The sequence below is a fragment of the Schistocerca piceifrons genome, chromosome 5, assembly GCF_021461385.2.
Source record: "Schistocerca piceifrons isolate TAMUIC-IGC-003096 chromosome 5, iqSchPice1.1, whole genome shotgun sequence".
Lineage (NCBI taxonomy): Eukaryota > Metazoa > Arthropoda > Insecta > Orthoptera > Acrididae > Schistocerca > Schistocerca piceifrons.
In genome coordinates, this window is record NC_060142.1 from 548,536,009 (window position 1) to 548,548,789 (window position 12,781).

Here is a 12,781-nt window from a genome sequence, read left to right on the forward strand (position 1 = left end):
GCAGACATTACTAACACAGGCGGGTGACAGCATACATAAAATTATTACTACGCGGCGATTCAGGTCACAGTTTGGTGGCGGAAAAAAGCAGTTTTATGCTTATCATACATTTAGACACCTGTGTGGAAGTTCATTAATGTTATTGACTTTCACGCTGGCATCAAGCTTGTACTTCAGTGTGTTCACATGCATAAACCGTGATGGCGGAACGGGAGGCAATCAAAATGTCCCGCATTACACGTTATAGGGGAAAGAAACAAATATTTTACATCATATTTAACATAGCAAACAGTCGTATCTTCATATATTTGCCATTTACTTGTAATCACGGCTCGTTGGTCTAGGGGTATGATTCTCGCTTCGGGTGCGAGAGGTCCCGGGTTCAAATCCCGGACGAGCCCTGAAAATTTTTATCTTCTAAGATCCCGTTTTTAATTGACATTTATTACGTATATACACTTCTTTTGCCTTATGATCAGTTTCTAAATTATAGCTGTTAATAAAATGTATATCTGAAGTGTGCAAGCGAAGTTTTAACAGTGTGAGTAAAATAAGACAGCGTCATAATTTCACCGGGTTAGTGATTCAAACTAAATATAGACATATGACTACATAACACTACCCGCTACCACATATTTATCTTGTGGAGGGCACATTATTTTTAAAAGAAGATTCACAAATACTTGCCTAAATCGCGGTCGTTTACCTGTTCTACGTAAACTTCAGCCGGGATCATTGGTGATGTTTTACGACATAGCACTGAAGAGTTGCACCGGCTCGAGAGAGACATTGATGTAGTAATATTACTTTAGTGTAAATTTATATGTACGTAGAAGTGCGTGTCCCATAAATAATACTTATTCAAATAGTTACCCATGGTCGGAGTTAAACATAAAGAAAATAAAGAAGCCATTCATTTGTTAAGAATGGGGCGTGGAATAAGGTTTCCAGCTGTAATTCCATAGTAAAAGCGGCCTGTAAACCCAGCAGTTGGTTTTTGAAAGTCAGTAATTAAGTTGTTGCATAACTACTAATAATTCATTCCAGAGAAGACTGTTTGTTGACATCTATTTTGCAATGATATCCACATGGCGTGCAAATTATCACGAAACACTGCAAAATATGTTTGGAATGCAGTAATAGCAATAATATATAGTAACTATGACTGTCTTAATATTCCAAAATGTTTTTGCTATGTATTCATTGCACATTTCCACTTAATTAGCCGGCCGCGGTGGCCGAGCGGTTCTAGGCGCTTCAGTCCGGAACCGCGCTGCTGCTACGGTCGCAGGTTCGAATCCTGCCTCGGGCATGGAGGTGTGTGATGTCGTTAGGTTAGTGAGGGTTAAGTAGTTCTGAGTTCTAGGGGACTGATGATCTCAGACGTTAAGTCCCATAGTGCTCAGTCATTTGGAACCACTTAATTATTTCGATACTGCCACAGGATGGAAACATGGCATTTCACTACAATTTTTCTCTTATCTTCAGAGTCTGTGCATATATTAGTTATTGCAGCATTTAATTTGCTCTGTTTTTTGCACAGTCATTTGTTTGTTGGAACAGGCCTTTCTTGTATGACTTAGTACGTTTTTAATATACGCGTGTGGTCTCTTAAGAAAGTCGTCCAACTACACATTTTTCATTCGGTTCACATAACTTGTTGACTTCTTACGTAAGATTTGCCCAATTCTGTACGTAAGGTAATTTCTCAGGTTTCTGCCAAACGACACGGAAAGATTTCACTTTGTATCTTTGACTTCGTTCAGTAAGAAAGTGAATTAAGAAACATTAATAGTAAAAGATCCTTTTTTTCAGTCAGTTTTCCTAATAGTCATATTTTACTTTTATAACATTAACGCTCTATGCTCGTTTTATACGCCCATATTTAGACAGTTATTCGAACTGGCCACATTTATTCTAAAACACAACATGAAAGAGCTTTTGATCTCTAGAGACTCGATCTCCTCCGAGACGAGCCTTTACTTCCACGTAGGTAATGATCGCAAGCGATTCCTCTTCGTGTAACAACAAAATTGTAATCCATGCACTGGAGCGTTTACTTGATAAAAGAATGAACTATCGGGACTTATAAATATGACAGATAGCATGAAACGATTATATAACTTGAGTCAAGGGCTGTTGCGTGCACCACTTCCGAACTATTTATATCTGAATAGAACACCATGCATTTCATTGCGGCGGAGAAAACTATAAAAATTTCTTAACAACAAAAGAGTACCTTCACAGTGAAGAAAACAATTACCACGTTCTTCTTGGCAGATAGAGGTGTTCGATATGCTACAGCTGTTTTGACGTCATTGGACTATCGTAAGCATTATTTCTTAGCGTGGAACATTGCTAATACATAGCAACATAAGCGCCGTTGGTTTTATGAATAATTAATTGCTTTAGATGTATAGTGTATCCATAAAGGACATGATTCCGTCACCTGAAATTTCATCTTATAGGGCGCGTTTTGTTAAAGGTATAGACGGGACCAAGTACTAGTCTGTTGGCTTGTACGACCACTTCGCTGGTTCCCATAAGCTGGGAACTTGTTCCCAATGAAAGACGACGTAAGTCGACCTGAGTGGGAAGGGTCAAGGAGGCTGAATCGTTTCTCCTGAAACGTCTAAACCAAGTGCTTAAAATCGAACATTGTGGAATGTTTACGCAAAACACTGGAAACATTCCCTTGTGCCGGATAGACAAGTATAACTTTCGAATACTGCTCACCGCTCTTGAGGTTTCTGTCGCGATGTCTCTAATAAAACAGTGCTGCAAAACTTAGCATAGAAAATCATACTATTGACCCTAGCATATATATATATATATATATATATATATATATATATATATATATATATATATATATATATATATATATAATGTATGTATAAATGCATAGATGTTGCAGCTTTCACGCCTTTAATCTGAACAGTTATTCTATTTAATGGCCTGAAAGATGGGCAACGAATCATTACTTCTTGCACCTTAAACTTACATCCGACTGCCTAATCTCTTGCCATTTTTGTAATGACAAAAGTTGCGCCTCCCTAGGAAAACATAAATTTCAAAGAACATTTCTCTGACCATATAACCAAAGAGATAAAAAACGTACCTCACACTTGAATGAATTGTAAAATTAACAGTAATCTAATACTTTAAAAATTGTTTCCAGCCAATCAATTAAATACTCCCACCACTTAAAAAGAATTCTTGAATACTAAAGTTTAAAGTACATTCTGAAACAGTAAACACACTGTGCGCGTCGTAGTATCTATCTTTTCATGTAAAACTGTTTAGTCCCATTTCAGTGTTAATTAATCTGACTTGGCGCAATAAGATATTAACATGTGTTCCAAAAGAATAAAGGAAATGAATGATGCATTACAATATAATTCATGTCCTCATTATTCTTGTCGACAGCTTCTGAAAGTTCCCTAGTGGTCAATTGATAATTGCGTTGTCGACACTGCTTACGCCTCCTCTGACCAGGTATTCCATCCCCTGGCGGCTCCCTACATAACAGAAATTATTTTCAACAATTAATAAAATGATTTTCTCCAACTTTCATCTGTAATGCCATCACTTAACAATATTTTTAAGCATTGTCTGCAACGTCGCAGCTACTATGTGCTCGTCCTACAGAACTAACGTTCACTCATCTTCCGATGATTTCTTCTTCTGCAGTCCGGCCCACACGCCTTCCCTGTTAAGAACTTAACGATGTTCTTCTACTGTAAAAGCTACAGTGAAATTAGTGGCATTATACGAATCCAACAGGTGCAATAAATGTTTCTCAGTAACAGGTTAACAGAGCGATTAATTGAAAAGTAATTTGCTAGTGGAAACATAGCTGTATTGGCACTCGTTTGATACAAAAACAAAGCTAAACCCATGCTAATCTTAAATTCTAGTTGCAGGACTTACCCACAGTCCACGTAATAGCCAGCGTATGGTAACTAACCGAACTCGTTACCAAAAAGATTACGAAACGGTTTCTGTGACAGAATGCTCGCTCAAATATTACACAGTTTTGACCACTATAAATGTTTAGTTTGTGGTCACAGCTTGTATGAGATGCCACGCGGACTTCGGTTACTCAAGTCACAGTTCACATATTAAAATCGGAATTTCATGTGTTCGTTCTTCTCTCACTTTCGCATTCACTCTTCTGCACTCCATGTTCAGATTTTAATCACTATTCTGCATAATTCACACCTAATTAGAGCTCCTTAACACGTGCATCCGAAGGTGGTGATGGTTGAGCGCCGAACTCACTCTAGTCTTCACAAAGCAATGCTTTAGTCCACAAAATTCGTGCGTACGTACTGCCCTCTGTTTCGCTGATACACATCATGGCTAATCCGATATTAGTATTAAACGGCGCAGTGCTACGTCGGTTGCATTTAACCAATCACAACCTAATAGCTTTATGAAGAATTTACTAAATGAAAAAATTTAGATACTTCACGAATATCAAAACAACCCCCTCTTTATCGTAAAGTTCCCAGTCCCGTAAACTGGCTAGTTACGTTACAAAATTCCCCCGATATTATTATTCACTTTCTCTGTACAATCAAAATTCTCACGTTAACGTTTAACCATTTAATAGACCTTTACAATATTTATATGCTACATTACTTTCCATTCACACAGTCATTAACATAAAAAAATAAATTAGCAGTGGTTCATGACGGTCGTAATAGTAACAACAACAACAACAACTACTACTACTACTACTACAGTTTCGTATGCAAAATGTGTTCTAACGCTTTGATAATTTCGTAGTGCTGAGTTTCTCCTGGCGTATACAACTTTCAAATAACATCCGGGAATTCAGTCAGGTAACACTTTCAGCGACCGCCGATATTTCGTCGGGAGAACACCCCGCCATTTTCAAGGCAAACTGCCCGCCTTGAAAATGACGGGGTGTTCTCCCGCCGAAATATCGGCGGTCGCTGAAAGTGTTACCTGGCTGAATTCCCGGAAGTTATTTGGAATTTTGTAGTCCTTAATCAGCTGACACCTTTCGGGCACAGTTGTAACTACTTGCAGTTAGCCACTTAACACCGGCGCGCTACGAAGTGCTACGCCTCAGGGTCTAGGAATACTACCGTAAAGGGAGAAACAAGAAAGAGCATCTATGGTCGGTATAATCGCACTGTTACTTGCCTTACATTCCAGAAGCTCTCGGCGTGTACTTGATAGTAGTAGCGTGAAGTCGAAGGACATATGTTCGTTACCCTAGAGTAAGACAGCGGTATAGGGTAAAGTTGCAAACAGCAGATAAAGTTTAGAATTCTATCCAAATTATACTTCTGTACTAAGATTGCTGAATCTACTATTACATTAATTATTAACACAGTAACGTGTGAATTAAGCTGAAACTAATTTGTATTAGAAACTGATTTAAAACTGTAAAATGAATCGTGCAAGAACCCGCCACTGGTCACCTCATTTTAAAACAACTGCATGTTATGTGTCGTTCTACTCATTACTAGGCCCTGCGCGCAATACATCATCGTCACAATGAAATAATGAACTCTGACTACGCCTGCTTATGTCTGATAAATGAGGATCGCCTAACCGTGGAAGAAGTTGTAGCAAAAACGGTTCACAAATGTAAGTCGATTTAACTGTTACCAAACTTTTATTCGGTTTTAAAAAGCAACGTACCTTCTGAAGCGTTACTCTTAAAAGCAAACAGAAAACTAAGATGAAAAAGTGAAACAAATTTTGTTGGACTTTGATTGAAATCCTTACGAAACAAAGGAAAAATGCTCTTCACGTGGTCAGCTTGCATTTTCAAATTAACAAGAGAAATAAAACACTGAACTCGCCATTCTACATGTACTGATGAACTAGATAAATGCGAGCTGCTCACAATACGGACTGTTACTGCAAAAGTGATACTTAAAATCTTCAAACTTCGGTCAGCATGGGACAAGTCAGGAAGCGAATGCCTTAAAATTCCCTGTTCACCGTTCAAAGCTGAACACCTCGCTCAAACTCACTTCAAGGGGCAACGGCACGCTTGTTGCAAATGTGATGAAACGTGGATCTGTATTTAAGCTTAAAATTGAGGAGAACGCTGATGAAATTTGTTATTGTGTACAAATACACGCCGCGCATGGCATGGTTGAATGTGTTGTTCTTAGCATAAGTTGGTTTAAATAGTGGGTAAGTCCAGGGACCGATCACCTCAGCAGTTTGGTCCCTTAGGAATTCACACACATACAAATACACACATTAGTGCTATCGCGGGGGCGGGGGTACAGCACCTGAACAGTCTTAAAATCTCAAATTTATGTGTGTACAAGTATTAAAACAACATATTTCCTGTTTCAGAGAAAGAGGACGAAAATCCACTGATGCTGAAACTCGAGCAAAACATGCCTGGGAAATAAAAATTGTTTTGCTCTAGGCGGACCCTCTGCAAAAACAAATCCGGTCTTTTTATATTAGTGGGCACAGATCACGCTGGCTAGTGGAAGGGGCATGACACTGAATTCGGCGGACATAAATTTTGTGGAGATAGTAAGAATTTTCTCTCGTTGCAAAGAAAACGAAAAGTGGGTGTTCTTGTCGACACCCGTGCTGAATAAGTACTTTTCACAGCTCAGGTGGGCACTTGAGTGCTTAGGAACTCCTATAGCCGTGCATAGTGATTGTACCAGGTAACCGCCAATTCGAGAGCAGTTTACGACGACTACTTGCCCTGGGAGCCTCCCAAGTCTTGAGAAAAGCGTACCTGTCTCAACTGTACAGTAAATACGGATTGTGCAGGAAGTTGCTTCCTTGCGTGATAATATTCAATGCCACCCGAAAAGTTTGTACTGCATGCTTTTGTATGTGGAACTAACATAATTCAGTTGATACAGAATCATGAAGCAATATGTACCAGTCATTTACAGAACAAATGGATCAACTGCACCTTCTGCAGGAATGTAAGTAGAGGAAATTGTACTGTTTTATTTCCATAAAATGTTGTACTTTGTACGATGGTAGACTAATTCGTTGCTCCTTGCCAATCCAGTTAGAGTAACGAGTTAAGCCGTCATTTACCAACGGTTAATTTGAACACCACAGTGCATTAGTAGGCATGGTCCCGTTGGGTGTCCAACGCGATCCGTCATGTGACACCTGCCCATACATGGTGCGAGTGCTACCCCACAAGGAAAACACGCTACCAATTTTAGACCTTCCCCACCCGACCCTGCAACACTCAAATAACATTCCCAACATGCAAAATTCAACACAATCGCAAGTACAACACTAGCAGTTGAAATAAAAAATCACAAATGGTAAACATACTGTGAAGACTTTATTCTATTTCGGTATAACTTTTGCCATCGTGTCCAATGACAAAGGTTTAATTTTTACTGGAACTGGAGCCTGTGTGGGGGGTCGCAGTTGGATCTTAACGCATCGGATAGGAACGCCAAGTTCTGTAAATTGTATTTTCCTCGTGTCTGGACCCAACGTAGTTGTCCTAGCACAGTGAAGGGCGAGGGGTCGGGTCTTGGTTAGGTGCTGTTGGCTGAAACATACGTGACCTGGGGCTAAGGCACACTGTTAAGGGAAGTAGTCGAAATTTAAACATGGACTCTTGTTATTTTATTTAAGACTTTAGCAATGGTTAAAATAACAGAGCCACGGTGATAAAATTGTGCGCTCACTTCAGTAGGCGATCTACAGTCCACATGCAAAAAATCCACTTAAATGTACAATAGATAAAAGTTATCTAATATTTAACTGGCTGGAAATACAGACTGGTTGCAAGCACTACATCTTTATCGGATGTCTGCAAGATTTGTACTCTAACTCCCGACCTCTTGCCAGCACACAGCTTCACAAGACTGGAACTCTTAACCACAACCGGTGTGGATCACTCTCGTGGTGCATCGTTCGTGGAAATATGACAACACACGGAGATACGGGCTGTTCATAACTTGATTGTTTCAAACGTTTTTGTCAGACCATTAAACCCACGACCCTTCAAAGAATTGAACTCGTGTATAAAATAGCTACGAATATCTGATTACTTTATAAAGAGAGTTTGTGTTAAATACAGTGGAGTCCAGAAAATGTAGATACTCTTTGTTCATATCTTTGGAACAAAATGACATTTCGTGGTAAATTTGCGCGGTAGCGTATTCCGTTGTTTTATAAACAATCACGGCGCGCGATTTCCAGCAGACGACAGTACACCAAGGAATGAAGCAAGATCGTCGTTAGAGTAACGCAAGGCCATATTGAAGTGTTACTGAAAGCACGAAAACATGGAGGTACCACGGCAATGGCGTGATGTGTACGGAACTCAGCCACCAACACATACGATTTACCATATTCGGGATAAATTAGAAGCCAACGGTTCTGTTCAGGATGTGCGTAAGGAAATGTCTGGCCGACCAAAAACATCATTTACTCCAGCTTCCAGCGCTGCTGTGTTGCAACAGTTTACTGTGTCACCTCAGTAATCAGTGAACACGATGCACCTGAAGCTGGGTAAGCCGATCAAGCATACGACGAATTCGGAAGGCTGCGAAGTGGAAAGTGTATATTCAAAGATTGCTGAACGCTATAAACGGGGAAACCATGATCGAAGGATTTAGGATTGCGAGTGATTTGTAAACATGCTTCGCGAGGATGAACGTTTTTTTTTTCGGGGATGGTTATCGACTCTGACGAGGCGCAATTCAAACTGAAGCGTACGGCAAACCGCCACAGCTGTGTGTTCTGGAATCTTAAAAGTTCTCGCGTTAAAGTGGACAAACATGTTAATCTACTGGGTGTTAACTTGTGGTATGGTCTGCCATCGCGCGGTTTGATTGGCCCATTCTTTGAAGGTATCATAACTGGTGAGGTGTATCTTCCTATGCTGCAAACATAAATTTGAACCTAACATCCGAAAGATATTTGCAAATCAAGGATTTTACATACGAGACGGCGCTCCGCCTCACTGCAATAATGTCCCAGGGCCTATTTGGATGAAAGTCTACCTGGACTATGGATAGTTCGAAGAGCAGCTGCTGAGTAGCCACCGCCGTCTCCAGACGTTACACCCCGTGACTTCTATCTATGGGGGACGAAAAATGAAGTTAAGCAACACTGAACGAGCTAAGAGAAACAATCGAGGCGTCCGTTGCGGCCATTACACGGACACCAATGAAAGCCGTTGTTCGTTCAACAGGTCAGCGGCATCGGCGGTGTTTGGCTGCTAATGGGGCTCACTTTGAATGCACAAAATGACCTTCGCCCCGTGCAAGAATTCTAAAGGTATGACATGTTATTCCATTAATTCTGGCTGTCAGTGTGTTTACATTTTTCTGGACTACTCCTGTTTTTTGCTTTAAGAATGTCAGCGAGAAAAAGTTTAGAAAAGATTAGAAATTATTATTTAGAGTTTTTTGAAGTCTCTAATAGGGGCAAGGCCCAAGAGACAGACTTTACTAATACAATTCATTTCAGAAATGTTTGCCTACCTCGTTATTATTCATTCTTGATTCACTTACCTTACCAACCCTTCTGTTCCTACTAATTTTGGTATGGAAGAAACATAAATGGGGGAAAATGTCTACCGAATACATGAGGCAATTGAACATAAGTTCTCTGCGCCCCCCCCCCCCCCCCAACCCAGATGCTGTGGACGCAACGGTTTCTAGGAAAATGCGTGGACATCATGATGATGATGATGATGATGATGATGATGATGGGCATGGACATGGATGCTCAGTTTTCAGTTAGCTATCGAACCTACCAATTTGTAGTTTGAGTGTCATGTACTTCACAGTTGCTTTTCGCAAAAAATGGATCGGCATTGAGCCAAAATCTTAAAATTAGTCTTCCTTTTAGATTCTAAATGAGAGTTGCCAATTATGGGACTAATAGGTTGGCTGCGTGAGGCCTCGCCCTCGTTATGAAGCGCTGTATATGTACAGTCTGGATAATTTTGCTCCGTTTTGAGCAAAAGCTAGTTTCTTCGCACATATAAATATTTGACGTCATACCTCCTGAACTCTGTTTCGCGAGGAACACCACTGTCGGATGTAGGTTCGAGGTAAGGTTACAAAATTGATCCACCTGTATTAGATCTGGGATATTGTTTGGGGTGGATCCACCTGCGTTACGTCTGTGAAGGGGGGGAGGGGGCGGGGGGGGGTTTGGTATCTCCGTGACAAACCGACTAGCAGGTTTGTTGCCTGAACATTACTTTTTCGATCTGTTACATGATGATGAGCTTTAGAGTACACGAAACTGTGATAGCTGTAGTTGGACTGTATTGTCTCATTAACACGTACAACACAAAACGACGGTCATCGTTGTTAGGAGTCATGGAATGATCTTTTCTGAGTTGACATTTGGAAGGCATATAAGTGAGCTTGCAGACACTCTAGATTCTCTCCAGTATGGTGGAGTGGCCCAAAATAATTGTTTGATGCTACAGATACATGGCAGTGTAAACAGTAAGAACATAAATATTCTTTAACATTTACGCATAAAATATGAATAAAAATTTGGGAAAATACGTAAAATATGGAGAACATCTGAAAAAACCGGATATGAAAATAGGAATACACGATAACTGAATTTATACAGAGGGCGTAATCGAAATTTGTGGCAACCAACAACCACCTTACGGACACCAAAAAATGCTATTAATTAGAGGGAGGAATCGGAATTTACGGTAAAACTGTAGAACTTCACCGTGTCCACAAGATGTACGCATGGGATGACAGCAAATATATGTGATTTAATAGTGGAAGCACGGTTCATTAGAGAAAAGAAACTGCCATGTTTCCCTGTATGTAGACCATACCGCATCAGCAATAGGCATATCAGAAAAAAATTAGCTGATGTGTGTACATTGTATTGCAGACACACATTGACAGATTCTGAAGTCACGTGCTCTCAGTGACTGTCGTATCTCACTGGTAACGGCTGCTGTTCAGTCGTAATGCTTCGCGGTACATTAGGGCGCCAGTGTTGCATCGTCAGATCTATTTCTATGTGAGGCGGTGTCCCATACATTTACCATCATAATTATCTTTCAAATAAACAAACATTCTCTAATTCCGAAGTGGAATTGCTTGACTTTAAAATGAGTTTTCTGATGGAATATTGTAACACATTCTTACAGACGATACGTGTGTAATCCGCAAGCGCCATAGTATTTAAAGCTGGTGAAGCACATTTTAAGCGCTGTCAACAACACACCATGGTTCATAAAGCACCTGACTACGTTGCATTTGATTTATAGGAATCTAATGCTTTTTCTTTTTCTTTTTTTTTTTTTTTTAGTTTTTACGAGGGTTTAAGGAACTCATCTACATTCGAGCAGCTAACAAGGCTCTCATACAAAAAAAAAAAAAAGCTGAACAGTTAACGATTCTTTCGTGATCGCCAGGGTGGTGTATCACAGAGGTCGAAAAGTCAGTAGAAAGAATAAGGAGAATTAATGTTGATACATCGGTGTTGACTTTGACTTGTGTAGAGTTAAGCATTCCAGATAATCAGTACCAAGAATAGGTTATAAATTATGTCTATAGTTTCTAATTACCTAACATGGAAATAGATTACACAAACTACCAAACAGCGATACTAACAGCCACAAACTATATCTTGGTTGAAATCTACGTTAAGCATCTGATTTTGTTGGTCTCCTGGATGACTGGTTATTCGTAGTTAGCAAAAGTGTGGAGTGAATGTAGTAGAAGACGGTAGCTTTTTAAAGAAACATTTGTTAATGGTGGGAGGCAGTACTACACACAGAAATACTAGCTGGAGAAAGATATTTTTCTCCATCCAGAGCATTCTTCTTCTCCTCCGTAATTATGTGAGAGCGTGGTTCCCGTTCGTATGGATAATTTCGGAGCTCATGGAGGAAGGGTTTGTTAGTTGCTAATTAAGCTGTGCCAGACAGCCTACTATGGATCGCAGCCAGAAGCAAATCGTCTCTACAGCTGTAACATATTACTTCCCCTCACAAATGTCTCGGATCGGGAAAATCTGGGATATTATTACTAATATGTAGATTTGCTGACAATCACTTAGTAGGTCCGTCGCCGATTTTCATTTAAACCTATGGAATAATTGTTTAACGAGCGTTTGTTTCATAGAGTGGTGAACTACGTAGAAATAGATTAAACATATTTTACGTTCAGACAGCCAGCCAGCTTACTGGGATCAGGTCCTTAGTAAATTAGAAATTGAACCTTCGCTGCCGGCCAGGGTGGCCGAGCGGTTCTAGGTGCTACAGTCTGGAACTGCGCGACCGCTACGTCGAAGGTTCGAATCCTGCCTTGGGCATGGTTGTGTGTGATGTCCTTAGGTTAGTTAGGTTTCAGTAGTTGTAAGTTTTAGGGGACTGATGACCTCAGAAGTTAAGTCCCATAGTGCTCAGAGCCATTTGAACCATTTTTTGAAACTTAGCTGTGTCTAACATGTTTTTTTATTTGCTGCGATGCACTAGCAGCAGTTCCATCTTCTAGAGGGTTTTGGTGCTGGTACGATCAATCATCTTCATGAAAAACCGTTTGCTTGTGCTCGGCACTGTGATAATGTCGCTGTGAAAAATACATTCCAAGCGTGGGAATATGGACAGTTTGTAACGATCTTTAAGAAAGTTTGTGTTTTTGTTTGTTTGCCAATGAATATGCAATAGGCAATGTTTGTCTTATGCAAATTTACTGTGTGGGGTGCCTAATCAGTTTTACTGTAATCCAAAAAAATTGAACAACTTAATCTGGAACACCAATACGCAATGAAATGAAAT

At 40.1% G+C, this 12,781-nt stretch overlaps 1 non-coding gene across 1 annotated transcript; it reads left to right on the plus strand.

Moving 5' to 3' along the window:
• The first annotated feature begins 329 nt into the window (after window positions 1-329).
• Window positions 330-401, plus strand: Trnap-cgg. The gene has a single exon. It is a non-coding gene; the product is annotated as a tRNA-Pro (tRNA).
• The last annotated feature ends 12,380 nt before the right edge of the window (window positions 402-12,781 follow it).